Source organism: Amphiprion ocellaris, chromosome 22 (genome assembly GCF_022539595.1).
Source record: "Amphiprion ocellaris isolate individual 3 ecotype Okinawa chromosome 22, ASM2253959v1, whole genome shotgun sequence".
Taxonomy (NCBI): domain Eukaryota; kingdom Metazoa; phylum Chordata; class Actinopteri; family Pomacentridae; genus Amphiprion; species Amphiprion ocellaris.
Window position 1 is genome coordinate 17,694,979 of NC_072787.1, and position 15,483 is coordinate 17,710,461.

The following is a 15,483-nucleotide window of genomic DNA, read 5'->3' on the forward strand; positions in this document are numbered from 1 at the left end:
TGTAATTTGTGTTAACTGACCCCTTAAAAACAAAGAGCAAAAACATAATTGAGCAGCATGCTTTAGAGTAAACAGGATAATTAGCATTATGCTTTCCCGAGTGGAAGAATCAATGGAAGAATCAATGTAATGGAAAATAAAAAATGCTCCCTGTAAAATGCTGTGCAATATTTTAAAAAAGTACTAAATGTTCTGCCTGGCTGCAGACACAAACACACACAAAGTATATTCGGATATTCCATGGAGCCACTTAGAGACACACTTCAGCAAAACTCACCCATATTTATGAATGTTTGTGAAATGCACACACAAGAGAGCTGTAGCTGGTAGTGAAGCAGTGACAAGGAGGATATTGTCATTTTGAATGTGTGAACGCTGCTTTAAAAAAAAAAAAAATCCACTGAGAATAATGCCGTAGAACATTTTAGAGAAAGCCAGGGGCCAAAAAGCTGTTGAGGAAAATGGTAATTTTTTTGTGTTTCCGGATTATGTAGAAGTGGCTTTTAGGGATGTCAGGAGAGGCTCGGAACCACTAACTTTAATGTCTTGCTGTTAAAATAAATAAATAAAAGACAGATGATGGTCTCCCTTGATGGTTCTCACCCGTTCCAGTAAAGACAACATTGTGAGGAAAAACTGCAAATGATTTGCTTTCGGTTTATGGGATGTATTTCATAAAATATATGAATGTCTATAGAAGTAATATCAGACATGATAAAAGTCATATAAAATGGGAAATTGATAGAAATAAAATGCTCTCAGCCTGCTATCATTTCATGAGAGGGCTTATATTCTCTTTGCAACTCAGACAGGTTTATACAAATACGTACACCGGGGATGATAAGAAGGCAGTATATCTTTAAGGTATCAATAAATGACAGCTTTCACAACATGTTTACTCTGTAATTGGTATGCAGGCTCTATTCAAAACACTGAGGAATGAAATAACTGCTTGGCATCTTATCAAAACATGCACACAGCTTAAAAGCATTCCCTTTTTTAAATCAAATAAATCGTTATACCTCGTCATTGATGCAGTTTCACCTGACGCCTCATGAGCATGTTTCTGCTCACTGTATTGGATGCATTATTTTTTTTAAAAAACATGCCTTCATGGATGGATTGATGTCCCTGGTTTCCACAAGACAGCTCCTTTGTCACAACCAAACTAATTAGGCTGACTGTCGGGGCTCTCACTGAAAAATGGAGTGACTGTGTTGAGTTATAACTCAGGACCCGCCGAGCACATTCTGGAGACAAATTCCTCCAGTGATGAGGTCTATTTGATCAAGGTAAACAAATTAACAAAGGCATTAAGTCTAGAGAAAGCCTGGCGTTGTTTGTCTCCGGCAGAGCTGTCACTGAGGCTCTCGGCGGTCCTTCGGAGAAACTTCAACAGCGCAGGCTTGTGTACAAAAACGCAGCAATGGAGGCAACCAAGCATGGGATTCAAAAGGTCATTTTGATGTTACGTCACCGAGTGTGGCTTCTGAGAGTGCATTTCTGTGTAATTCTTTTATGTGTCATTTCTGATGTGCTCATTTGCCTCCTGTTCTACTGTTTTCCATTTATATCTCCATGACAGACCATAGAAGAAAATGTTTAACTGGAATCTTGCATATGCTCATTTCCAAGAAAACCCCTCAATACTAAATTTACATCTCATATAATGCAGAATTGTAGTAGTGTTGTCTTTACATTTAACTGCTGCTACTTTATAGCTGTGATACAATATAGAGACAAGTGAGCGCTGTAGGGTTGCAATGTTGAAAAGCATCCTTCCCCATCTTTTTTCATAAAAGAGAATGTACTCATTCTGGAATCCCTTGATCTTTAAAGGAAAAAGATTGAATTGAGTCGCTCTGACACTTGGCTTTGACTCCATAACAAAAGGCCATGACTTCACTGAGATTGCTATTGTATGGCTTAAGGTTGAATGGCAGCTCCTATCTGTTCTTTTCTTTCTAAAGGGTACATTTACAGTTAAATTCTTTCAGGGAGGCAGTCATATGATCTGTCAGAGCAATGAGCTCAATTCTAATAGAGAAAACCCTGTCAAACTACAGCAATATTTCACCTTAGCTTGGTATTTAATCATCTAATTTATTTATCCTGTACTAGTTGTTCCGACGGCTGTTTTGGGAGTCACCTTCCATTTAAAAAAAAAAAAAAGATCTACTGGCATAAAATACAATATTAAGTCTTTAATTATCTGACACCAGCAACGGGAATTTCTAAAATATGCTCTCTATTATATGAGTAAACTATTGTTCTTCTCTTTGCCAACACCAAATGTAGGAAATTAGAAAAACTACTTGCTTACTATAGACCTAAACTGCATTCTCATTTGTGTTTTGAAAGAAATATAAGATATTTTGCCCCAACATATCACAGTTTGGGTTAAATTATGACCCTTTTGCAAGCTTCTCTTCCTCTTTCTGGGTTACCAGGGAGATCAGTCATGCCTTACCTAATTTCTAATTGTTTAGCTGAAAAGAAGCAACAAAAAAGCAATAAAATAAATGGCAAAAATCTGTTGCTTACAGATGTATTTGTAATTATTCACAAAGAAACATAATCCAAGAGAAAATATGTTACCCTAAAAATGTAATTGAGAACACAAATTAGTTCTATAGGAATTACATTACAAGACCATTATAAATTGAAAAATCCCTGAGGTCTACAACTTTACATCCACTGATTCAGGATTTTCTTTTTCTAAGTTTAAGGTTACACTTTTTCAAGTTAATTTTCCTGTTTTCACTTGTAGATAAAAACAAACTGGAGAAAAAACAAGAGAGTCCCACGCACAAGGAATAACTGATTATGGATGTGAGATTGTAACCCAAAAGCCATTTTAGAGGATAATAAGGCTATATAAATAAAAGGTCATTTTGAGCGTTTCCAAATAATCTACCTCCAAAAACCTTGATATTACAGAGTGTGAGAAATTCCTATTTTCTTTCTCCTTTCTCTCTTTTTTTTAATAAAGTTCAATAAAGCTATTCATAAAAAGCAGGCAAGGAAATTGGACAAGGGAGGACAGCATCACCATGGAAACAAATGGATTTTCTGGTGGAAAACAATGTGTTTTCATCCCAGCTAATGAGAACTCATATGTACCAGCCGCTTTGGGATCATATGTGTGGACGGCAACAGGAGTCACCATTTCTTATGCTTTGCATCTTCATGTCCCCACAGGGCTTCCAGGAAAAACTGTGAAAAATGATCAAACCCTGGGCTTATTTATTTTTTAGAGGTTAGACATTCTGATTGGTGACAGCCATAGTTATGGACTATTTATACTTTCTGAATAATGTGGTGTAAAAATATTAAAGCACAGAGGAACACTACACTCCCTACCCCTATTTCGTTTAGACTGCACTTTCCACCACTGTAATCAAAACATCAAAAGAAAATGGAAAAATTGGTGCTCCAGAGTCGAGTTACAGATGCAGAATCTGTGCCAAGAAGCACAAGCTGTTCTGGTGGCTACTTATGGTCGATTAGTTTACCAACACACTTCTTTTTTTCAAAATGTCATCCATAAATACAAGAGTGGTAGGTGTTACACACTGCATATACTTCTAAACTCCAAAATTATGCCTTTATTGTTTCTGATTTTGCACTACAGTTGCACACAATATATTTTATTTTTGTGTCTATATGGCATGTAAATGAAGTGCCTCAGGTCTTTTGCTTAATATGCATTTTATCGCAACTCCTCTCAAAGTGGGACATTCAAAAAGCTATTCTGAGCCTGTCAACACACAAACCCATACAGGTAGAAAAAGCATCTGCCTATGTTTGGAGGTGTACATTTCCATCAATGCTCACACAGAATAATAATAAAGTTTTTGTTTATATTCTCTCTTAAGAGCTATAAAATCTGGGGCGCCTAATTCTGGACTACGCAGATGCAGCATAGGGTTTAGACGGTGAGAACTAAATCAAAGGCTGGCGCATCAGAGTCTGCGTCTCTGTGCATGTGCTATATAACACATTGTTCCCTCATCCATCAATTGCAGCCATGACCCAAATGTAAAAAAAAAAAAAAAAAGTTGCTAATGCTGCTAATGCCAGTGAAAAGCTCTCAACTGTTTCTTCCTTGTGGCATTTCTGCTGTGTTCACACGCCTGTAGCTGATAATAAGAGTTACTGCTTCATTATAACTGCTATTTCCACTCATGCAGTCGCTTGCATATAAACTGAACATGGATAATTAAACTTCACAAAACACACTGTATATATATATATATACATATATATATATATATGTGTATATATATATATATATATATATATATATATATATATATATATATATATATATATATATATATATATATTCAGTTTACTGCTCGTCCCACATTACATTTGTTTTTAAAAATTCTCTTTCTATCAACCTACAATCCGATGCACCCTGATTTGCATTCATATTGTGAGAGCATTTGTACATGAAAAAGCAGACCTACATTCGCTGCAGTGAAAATCAGGTTATGCACTTTGATTGTACAGTATACACAGTATAGTCACTTGCCACTGTCAGGCAACATTAGCATCAAACTACTGCCAGAGGCGTCCACAGTGTCAGGTGATTTCAAGCAACTGACTCCACAGTTAATTACATGTCAGGAAACAGAGCTGACCTTAAGTCCACACAGCTAATGTGTTAATATGCTTTTAGCTAACTCAGTCTAAATACCTAATAAATGTCCTCTGTTATACAGATTATTAAACTTTTATTGGACAACATGCACTGCATAAATATTACATTTTGCATTAACAATGTGTCAGTGAGTTGTAACAATGAGCTGTGATCTGCATATACTTCTATAGTAAAATAGCTCAGAAAATAATGAAGCATGCAGGAAAAAAGTCAATAAACCTGCAAGAATAGGACTTTCACAGCTTTTTTTTCCTTCACATAATGGGCTGACAACCAACTGAAGCCACTTGATGAGATGACCTTGACTCCACCTCTAAGGCTAATGTAAGGCTATCTGCTTAACTTACAGGGGCAGAGGTTGTAGCCTGGTTATCGGAGCTAGCTGCGTAAAATGATGAGAGAAAAGGAAAAGCTAGATGATTTGTGCGTCTTCCGTTGTTGCTGTGGGTGGCATGTCACATCGAGGGCACATCAACAGATGCTTGACAGATCTGGGAGTGAGGTCCAACTGAGCAAGGGGGGAGCGTGGAGAGGGGGAGTCTAACCCACTGTCTTCTCGCATGAGCGCTGGTGGACACATATCCAATGCGACGCACACACATGCACAAGGCAACTAATCACAAATACAGATACAACCCTACGCTGGACACACACACAGACACGCACACACACACACACACACACACACACACACACACACACACACACACACACACACACTCAGAGAGGCTGGGAGACATTGTTCCAGCTCTCCCTGCACACTGTGGAGATTTGATCCTCAACCAAACATGCTGCCTGCACAGACAGCAGGTGTCAGACCAGGTGAGTGCTGCGAGCCGACGGCTAGCAGCTCGCTCCCGGCTGACCTCGCATCAAAACTTGGTGACACTAAGAGAGCACGTAAATTCCCACTGAAATGGAATCTGTGAGGCTTAGGTGATCAGAATGGACTCTTGTTATGTCTCCTGTCAAGCCGAGCTTAGCCAAAGTCCATCAAAGACTCAAGACTGCGGTCCTGTTGCTAAACTCAGATTACAGAGACTGTTGCCCTCAGCAGAATTCAATGGCCTGCTGCTCCCAGGGCTAGTAGCTGCGGTCAACCTGTCATGTCATGTCATTCGGGGCAGACCTTCAGCCACATCTACACAAAATAACAATGCATTAAAAAACAAGAGGACAGAGGAAAAAATAGAAAGACATCAAGAGACGGAAAGATGTGACAGAGATACTGCACCACAAAACTGCTGCAGCACAGATGAATGTCTGCCCCTAATTATTTCTCCTTTGTTTATGATCCAATCTAGCTAGCCAGACAAAATTATATGAGCCAATATCCTAAAAGCAAGATAACTCTCGGTTTAATACTTCACATGTTATTTGTGCATCCAAGGCCAATTAAATCAGTGTTGCTGTATATAAAACCTCCCTCGTCAAGCTGGAAATGAGAGTCAGCCTTCACATAAATTAGTGATTTTCCTCTACTTGTTTCAACAAAAATCAATCTAAACTGTTAAGAATATTCTGCTCTATGTTTTCTAACGGTAAAACAGTGTGTGAGGGGTCACGCTTTACATGCTATTACAGATAAAGATACTATAAGGAAGGTTTCCGTGGAGTATTAAAAGGACACAGGTCTAGTAAAAGTCAATGCTAGTCATATCTGACTGAAAAGTTTATCTGCTGCAACTAAGAGGAAATTTTCATGTATTCTCTGTAATGGCTGAAATTTGTGTTCAAAATGCCACTGTTTTGTTTTTTCTCAGTCTGATCTTGTTTGCTTAAGGATGTTAAAATGGTCGCTGCTTACGTAGGTGACCTCTTACAGTCAGGTAAATAAGTGCCAGTAAAATCTCTGAAGGTTTCAGAAAGGCGAAGCGATCGACACTTGCTGCTTTTACATGTGATGGGAATTGTCACCGTGGTAACCAAGAGAATGAAGAAGGAGCTTGTTACAGATGTGAAAGTCTATTAAAACTTAAACCATGGTCACCAGGTAGTTTAGTTGGCTAAATCAAGCTAAACTTTGACTGAAAATTAAAGTTAGAATTAACAAAACTGATCCAAATATGCCTAAAAGTAATAGCCCTACACAGGACATAAAACTGGATCAAAGTTACGAGACTGACTTGTGCCACCGCCTCCAAATGTGAACTTTGTCAGTCTTCAACCTCATTTGCAAACACTCACATATGGGAGTAAATCAACCTATTCTGTCATTAAGCAGTTTTTTTTTTTACAGCGTGCTACTATATTAATGTATTTCTTCCGTTGCCCTTGTCCAGTTAAGTGTTTAAATCGGAAACAAAGCATTAAGAGTGTTAAAGGTGATTTGCTGTTGAGTGTTTTATGAACAGCCCAAATGAACTGTGAAATGTGCCGCTCATTGAGCAAGTTAAATTAGCCCCCTATTTCATAATTTGCTCAGGTACACCCAGATGACAGCCTCCGACTTATGCTGGTACACTGAGGTGACACACACTGCATTAAATAACATGAACTCTCTGGATGTGAGATGTTATCTCGGGCATGGTTAAGAAGCCTCATTTCTGCAAAAGAGAGATATAATCTTAAACTAATTTCTGAAAGGTCGAAAAAAGATTTCATCAAAGTTTGCAAATGAGTTGTTGTGATTTAATGGACTCAGGATCCTTGAAGAGTTGAAGCTGGATGTTAGTGTTCCGTATTAAAGCATATTCAAGCCTCATTACTACTTTAATCATAAAAAGCATAAAGCAAAGAGTTGCTGTGAGCTTAATAAATGTTTGCAGTACTACAACCTAAATGCCATTTTTCATGTTTGCAGTTATTACCCGTAAAATTGAGTCGCTGTTGCTGATTCACTTAACAATCACATCAACAATGGTTCCACAACACTGGCAGCCTTGGAACTAGTATCATCCACTGCAACCTACTTATGCCAATGTGTATTCTCACAACCTCGTCTTTGCCTGCAGTGCAAAGAAAGAAGAAATGAATCACAACACCTTGCATCAGAGCAGCAGTCCGGGCTGCTTACTGTTAATCTGTGAGTAACACTGACAAGCACCCCTGAGTGAATGTGACATGAGGAGAAGATCTCACACGTTTCCACGCTGTCGGCAGTGTACGCAATATCCATCTGGATGTCCAGCCATTTACCCCCAAACACTCTCCCTTTATTCTCATCGCTTCCCTCTCCACCTCACCTACAACCCCTCTCCATTATTTGAGAACCCAGCGTCTATCTACTCCCTATTCCCAACCCCCAGTGTCCATTCTGTTCTGCTGTGATTGCCAGTATCAGCGTCATGGCTCTCCTCCCACTGGCCAAGATTTACCTCATCTGATAGTCCCTAATTACGCACTCATTTGCTACCTAATCTCCACAAACACACTCCACAGAAAGCCGCTTGATGTCGGAAACCAAAAAATGTGGCTCGAACAGGATAAAAATCAAGATTTTGGTATTTGAAAAAACTGTTAAATTGAGGAGTGTGGCTGCACAGCAAGAATTCTGATACAGCTTCAGCCATCAAAACAATTTATCCCACTGGCTGCAGCGTCCTTCCCTCCCTTTCCCAGCATCCCTGGGATACACAACACATTGGCTTAGAGTCTGTTGGTAAAGAACATTACTTCCTTTCAAATAGCCTTAGATGATGACCCAAGCCAACGCAATGATATGCTTTCAAATGGTAAGCTGTGCTTGCTGTAAACCAGCTTTTTGGCAGTGGCCCCAGGCCTTTGGGTTCAGGGTTGGCTCGTGTTCAAGAGCTGAGCCAGAGATGGGATCCCATGCGTGATTATATATTAACCACTCAATGACATTGCACTATTTCCTTTCTTGTTCAGCTGCAGCTGCTTTAATAACATGAACACACTGTTTCACTCTTGAAAAATGTTCAAATTCAGAAAGAAAGGTCATTTTTCCATCATTATTTCCCTCAAGTGCATGCAGCACTTCAGAAAGTATTCAAACCACTTCACTTTTTGCACTCTTTATAGTGTGGTACATTTAATTAGATGAATAAAGTGTTATTTTTCCCCAATCAATCTACATTCAATAACCCATTATGACAGAGTAAAGGATTTTTTAGAAATGTTTGCAAACATAATAGAAAATTTTAACCTCTCTCATTTATTTTCTTGGCAGCAGTTGCAGAGGTGTGTCTTCTTCGGCAGGTCTCTACGAGCTTTGCACAGCTGGATTCAGGCAGGTCACCCCATTCTGCCTGGAAGATCCTCTCACACTCTGCCAGATTAGATGAGAGGCGTCTGTGAACTGCCATCTTCAGGTGACTCCACGGGGGTTCTGTGAGGTTGAAGTCTGGGCTTCGGTTGGGCCAATCAAGGACAGTCACAGATTTGTCTTGGAGCTTCTCCAGCCCTGTCTTGGCCGTATGCATTGACGCTTTAATTCACTATCACGGTGAGAGGTGAACCGTTGCTTCAGTCTTAGGTCGCTGCACTCTGGAGCAGGTTTTCTTCAAGGACATCTGTGCATTTGGCTGCAATAATCCATCCCTCATTTCTGATCGGCCTCCCAGTCCCCCTGCTGCTGAGAGGCACCAGCATAGCATGATGCTGCCACCTCCATGCTTCACTGTTGGGAAGCCAGACAATGAGCAGAGCTTGGTGTTCTCAACATGATGCTTGGAGTTCTGCCCGAAAGAGGTCAGTTTTTGAGTCATCAGTCCAAAGAATGTTTTTCCTTCTACTCAGTTAATCAGTTTGTCCAGATGGCCAACTCTATGAAGAGTCCTGGTGGTTCCAGTCTTTTTCTATTTTCAATTATTGAGGCCAATGTGCTCCTGGGAATGCTCAAAGCTTTAGTAATGGCTTTATATCCTTGCCCTGATCTATGCCTTGGTAGTTACTGAACCTCATTGCTTGGCCTTTGTCCTGAGTGAACTGGAGGATCTTATGTAAGCAGGTGTGCAGCTTCCTAATGCCTCTCCAATCCATTCATTTTGCCACCAGTGAACTCCTGTCAACTGCCAGACAGGTGTCAATATTCATTAAAGAAAACAGGATGTATCTCTCCACTGTTCGTGGTTCGTGATAGTTCTTTTAGATGCTTGTCTACACACTCTAGCTCTGGTCTACACCTCTTTGCAGGCCAAGAGCCCCTAAGACGAGCCACTGCCAGTGCCTTGGGTTCAGCACCACAATGGCTTCAGGCACAGGCTGTAAAATCTTTGTCCGCATGTTTGTCTGACTGTATGTCCAGTTCACCTTCAGAGCAGAGTATTCGCACATTGTAGACATCTAAATTAGATGTACAACACTATAAAGTGTGCAAACGTGAAAGGGTAGGAATGCTTGTGACTGTAAACTCTGTGCATTGCATTATAACCAAGGGTAGGTCAATGCAGAAATCTGTCTATTGCCTGATTTGTGTACACACTGACATACCTTTTGCTATGTCTGATGAAAACATACTGGTAAAATCTAAGCTTTTAAACCAGATAAATATCCATACGATTACAGATTCAACATACCTCATTCCGTCTATGGGTTTACATTCATTTTTTGATTATTTTTAATTCTCGTATCAGCTACAGAATAAATAATACAAAGTCTTGAGTACGAGAGGAAGATTTTCATTAGAAAGTGCTCTCTCCATTTCTGGCTGGTATTTCAGTTTTGCCTGCTTTATATGTACTTTTTGGGGAAAATGAGATGCTTGTTGCTGTGACTTGGATATAATGGGAATACATGAGGCACACAAGCTTCGGCTACAAAAAGGGAACATGTACAGGATGGATTACCAGTGTATTACAGGGTATCCATCCGCAAGTAGAAGTAGTAAAACGATGCCTGTATCAAGTTAAAATGTTAGTATTAATGTTTGTATTTGTGCCATATGAAAGCCTTTGCCCTCTCCTCTCTTTGCAGTCTGCACAACATTGCTAAAGTGCTAAGGCTTATGCCTGACAGAATAAACATGTTCAGCACTTTTACGTGAGATTAAGCATTTTTACACACTTTTTTAACTGTTTATCTTGCCACGGCCATCTGCTCTGTCACCAGTTTTTCATTACACAAAGAGAAAAAAAACATTTTCATCCAAACAGCATCAGTGAAACCCCTTTTTTTCATCCCTTTCATCTGCTCATCTTGTCTCAGCAACTTTCCGTCGTCCCCTTTTTCTTGCCTGCCATTCACCGTGCTGCTGTCACTCTCTGTGTTGCGTTTATGTCTCATTTCTGCTGCCGCTGATGGTAGACTGTCAACCTTGACGGATGTGTTTCCACTAAGGATGCACTGAAAGGTTATATCTGGTGCGCAGGAGGCTGCATTCGAAAGGTCGTAAGGTGAATTACATGTGTGCAGGTGTGAAAAATGACAGCATTCACAAGGCAGTTTTAACTGAGTTATTATGTATGTCAAGGTCTTTCTTTATACAACTTTACCTCAGCTCAACCCACTATGTAAGCAGTCACTGACCTCTGCATCAATAAAGTTGCATCCAAAGCTACTTACAGCAGCACCGTAGGCAATATAATGATCCAACAAGGAGTGAACAAGGAGCGTAACTCACCTTTTTTATTGTTTCATCTTTGGCATCTTTTCTCTCCTGTGCTTAATTCCACACTCGTTGCTGCCTGTGTGTGCTCATTTCTCCACCTAGAAGTGAATAAAGACAGAGGCTGTGGCTGAGAATTCATCACAACATATCAAAGCACCCCTATGTTGCCCTGGTGGCTAATATGCTGGTCCATGTGTCACGTGTTCATGCTGTGCTGTTGCTCCCTGCTCTTTTTCCAGACACACTTTAGACCTCACTGCATTTCATTACTGGTGAAATGCTGGGGGATGGTGCAAAACACAAATCTTCAAAAAAGAAAAAAAAAGAAACCCTTCCTACTTTTAAGTAGACCTGAGAAGAAAACTTTGTTCCTCATTGACCAGGTTGCACGGATTAAAAGACATTAAAATGTCTTTGAGCATAATCAGCTAAGCCCCACTTAGTTTGGCTGTAAAACCACAGCGCCAACATGTTGGTTTTGATCCTAAACCCCGTCTTTTGGGAAGCTGCATTTCAGGGAAAGAGCACGAAAGGAGGGAGGGGATGTGCAGAAATCTTTTTAAGCCTATTTGCGCTTATTTAAATGTGGCGTGTTAAGACCTTGAGGTGCTTTGAGAGGGGGTGAAATCAGTCGTTGTCTCAGAGCAGTGACTCTTACTATTGACAAGCAGAATGAGCAGATCACCTCCCCTCTTCTCCCATTTCCCAAAGCATAGCATCTTGTTTGGCATTTTTTGAAAAAGGCTTATTTAAGAAACATCCAGCTCTCAGATGCATCTTTTATAATTACGCCTTATAATAACCCACCAACCAGATTCGTTATTATGCTGTTGATAATAAACTACCTCCTAGCAAATTAGGTTTCTAGGAAGCGTCTATTTCCTAATATCTCATGAAGGTGATGAAGAGGAGGTGGCAGGTAGTTCAGTGTGAGGTCATGGAACAGATGGTGGTCTGTCCGACTCGCGCCAGGTGGGATTTGGTTGGGACAGGTTGTACACACATACACACTCACACAGGTCAGAGGGAGGGCAACAATACTCCAGGGGGGCTTCAGGTCCCTTTCAAATGACAAGGATGCAGGGATACCAAAAAACAAAAGTGTGGCAATGTAAATTTCATGCAAAGTTGGTGCAGAATAATTAAAAAAAAAATCACAAAATATACTCCATCAAACAAACAAACAAACTTCATGGCCTTATAAATAGAAGGTTGCATCGAAGTGACAGTTTGACATCTTTTTATCTTCTGACATTCGTCAAGCTTTTATCTCCAAAATCAATCTCTGGCCTGGTTCTAAGTAGGTGTCAACAAAAATCTGTGTTCAGAATGTGAAAAGAAGTCTAACAGTGTTTTGCCTCGCTGTTTTGAAACTCATGTTAAAGGCGCTGAAGACCAAATGGTGCACAAGTTGAAGCTTTGAAGACAAAATTGCAAACACCGTTATAAATGCCAACTCGGCTGACATTAAAGGTAAAGCCGGTGATTCTAAACCAATACACCTTTTGTCAAATCGAGTAAATATCTCCTCACAGTCTGCCAGCCATTTGCCAAAACATTATGAAAGGGGGCAGTAAGACCAAGAGGGCCGGTAAATCTGAATGTAAATATGCTAAATAATACTAATCTTTCTCCAGAATCACACAATCTACCTTCAAACTGTTTTTATTTTGTGTGACAGAGGATGTTTTACCATTAGATGGTATGCTGGTGTCAAGCAAAGTTGAAAAATGTCAACCGAATTGCTTTGTCATGCTCACTTTTCTAGTTACTATAGCTTTGAGTTCTGGTCTTGTGCATTTTTTGTAAGTCTGACGCTAAATGAGATTAATAAAATCTCAGTTTTGAAGAGTTCTAGCCCCAGTTCCGATGTTTCGATGTGCTAGAATTTAGATATTTCATCAAAATTTGTCTAAGGTGCTTGTTATGTTGAGGAATGATAGAGACCTTCACTTTTTCTAAACCTCTCAGACTGGAGATAGAAGGTCATGCGTTGAGTGGGGACAATATTTAAAGAGGGAAATTATCTGTTTCCACCGGTATGTTTTTATCCAAGCCAATACTGATACTGATTATTAGCTATCAAGGAGGTCAATAAACAATATTTGGCATTCATATTCGAATAACAAAACTCCACCGCAAAATTTAATTGAAATGCCTTTGTTTATCTATGTTCTACACATCTTTATGTAAAAAGACAACTTTCTTAACATTTATTCCTTCATATTAATAATCTATTAATTGTGATATGTAAACAAACAGCTGTTTGAGAGGTGGCCAAAGTAGTGCATCTATGAGCAAATAATGATGCCAATAAAAGGAAAAATGCTGAATAACAGATCCAATATTTTCCTTGTTTTATATTGCACAGTAGCATCCTTCTGTATGAATACTGGAGCAACATCAATAGTGTTAATAGCGATAAAACCATCTTCAAATGGGCCACGTTCGAGTCGCAAAATGAAAAATGACAACAACTTCAGTAAAAGATGAGATTTCACATCTCCTGCGTCCTTTCCACTCTGTAAATCATGTCACCTCTTCAGGGGAGAATTTCAATTTCACACTCTGCTGGGGTGCATAACACACACATCACTTAAACACAGGTACAGAAACAGTGGGATGGGGGGAGCGGTGGCGCACTTGTTAAAAATGGATCAACATATGTATTCATGAATGAATAAACAACCAAGGGATGAACATAAATGAATCTATCAGACACGCCATTGGCATGCTAATACAGTTCTTAGAGCTACAATGTCACTGCTCTCGGTAGAAGCAAGCGCTGAAGGAATAGCAGACCCGAAGACCATTTGAAAACACAACAAAAATATGAATGAGTTCATGCTTATTGTATTCTTAAATTCAAATTAACGGTTTGATTTGCAGAACTGTCCTGCAATCTTCCTGCACGTAAACCGCAGCTCTCCATTTCATTGTGTTTATTACCTGCAATCTGAATAATTCATCTGCGCACAATAAACAGCAGTAAAAAAAAAACAGGTCTGTCAAAAATGGAAAAGACTATGACCTTCCATGCAAAATAAGTGCAAGTCGGGGGAGCGAGGCATACTGAGAGATACAAGGAGATACTGCAGGGGAGAGAAAACGACGGGGGAATAGAAACAGAAATGCAGGAATAAAATGAGAAATGAACAAATGGGGGAAATATTTCCCCTCCTGCAAAAAAGAAAAAAAAAAAAACCCTCATATGCTGGAGTGTGATACGGAAATAGGTCCCTCTGTATTCATGAATCTCTTAGAGCACAATCAATGGGGTAAGTGATACATAAAAGATGAGGCTGAGTTTGACCTGTGCACTGAGGGGGAGGGGAAGTGTTCTGCAGAGCCTGGACCGGAGGAGATGGCGATTTAGACTCTGTCGGGGCATCCTTTGAAGTTTTGGCAGATAAGAATGGACTGTGGATCAGCCGGTGGCCCTGCTGCATTAACCCCCCAAGCCCCAGCTATGCTTGCACTGAGTCAGCAGCAGCAGCAGCAGCAGCAGCAGCAGCAGCAGCAGCGTGCAGGCTGCCTGCTTGGCCAGCATGATGCATAATCTCTATCTCTGCTATAGCACAGATCCATTAAACACAGCCATTATTCAAACTTCAGCAGTGATTATCTCTGTGCTTTATTACATTTTCACAGCAGCATGACTTCACACCAGTCGGCAGCAGATCTGATGTTGATGCTTATTTTGCACAAAGATGGAATTTGCGGAGCAAGAGCTCATAACATCAACTCAGAGATGTTGTGTGATTTCTTATCTGCCAGCAGACAGCAAAAAAAAAAAAAAAACACAAACAGGCACTGGCGAGGACCCTTATCTAGTTAAGGATCAACACCAGTACAGCCTGAAAGTCACACTTATGCATGCACACACAAATGGACTGTGAGGGCACTTCTGCCTGATTGTTCGAGGCATGCAGGCACTCTGGTGATAAATAGAGGTGAGACGCGTCAGAAAGAGGATTAGAGGGGCTGTGAAAAAGCTAAGAATTATTGACAGAAAAGAGGGGGATTTAGATTTAGCTTTGCCAGTCCACAAGAGCCTCTAACCCCTCCCCTCCTCCATACACACTTACACATAAACTAATGATGACTCAGTCAGACCGTCTCAGGTCACTTTGAACTGACATTGCCCAGGAAACTATCAGTCCAATCCGTGGCCCATTCTGACCTACCTTTTCCTATTAGGGCTCATCCCATCGCTGCAAACCCAGTCAGCTACAAACATACAGTAGCATTCCTTCAAATCTTCACGGCCATGCCGGTGCAATACACAACGGAAGGAAGAACA

The 15,483-nt window shown here is 40.2% G+C and overlaps 1 protein-coding gene across 5 annotated transcripts in view; it reads right to left on the reverse strand.

Annotated features, from left to right (window-relative positions):
- Positions 1-15,483, reverse strand: part of dlgap1b (discs, large (Drosophila) homolog-associated protein 1b) — a 105,609-nt gene that overhangs the window by 54,327 nt on the left and 35,799 nt on the right. For all 5 annotated transcript variants that reach the window (XM_055007098.1, XM_055007096.1, XM_055007097.1 and 2 more), the window contains exon 2: positions 11,193-11,278. The gene's annotated coding sequence lies outside the window, so the exon portion shown is untranslated. The remainder of the gene's footprint in view (positions 1-11,192; positions 11,279-15,483) is intronic.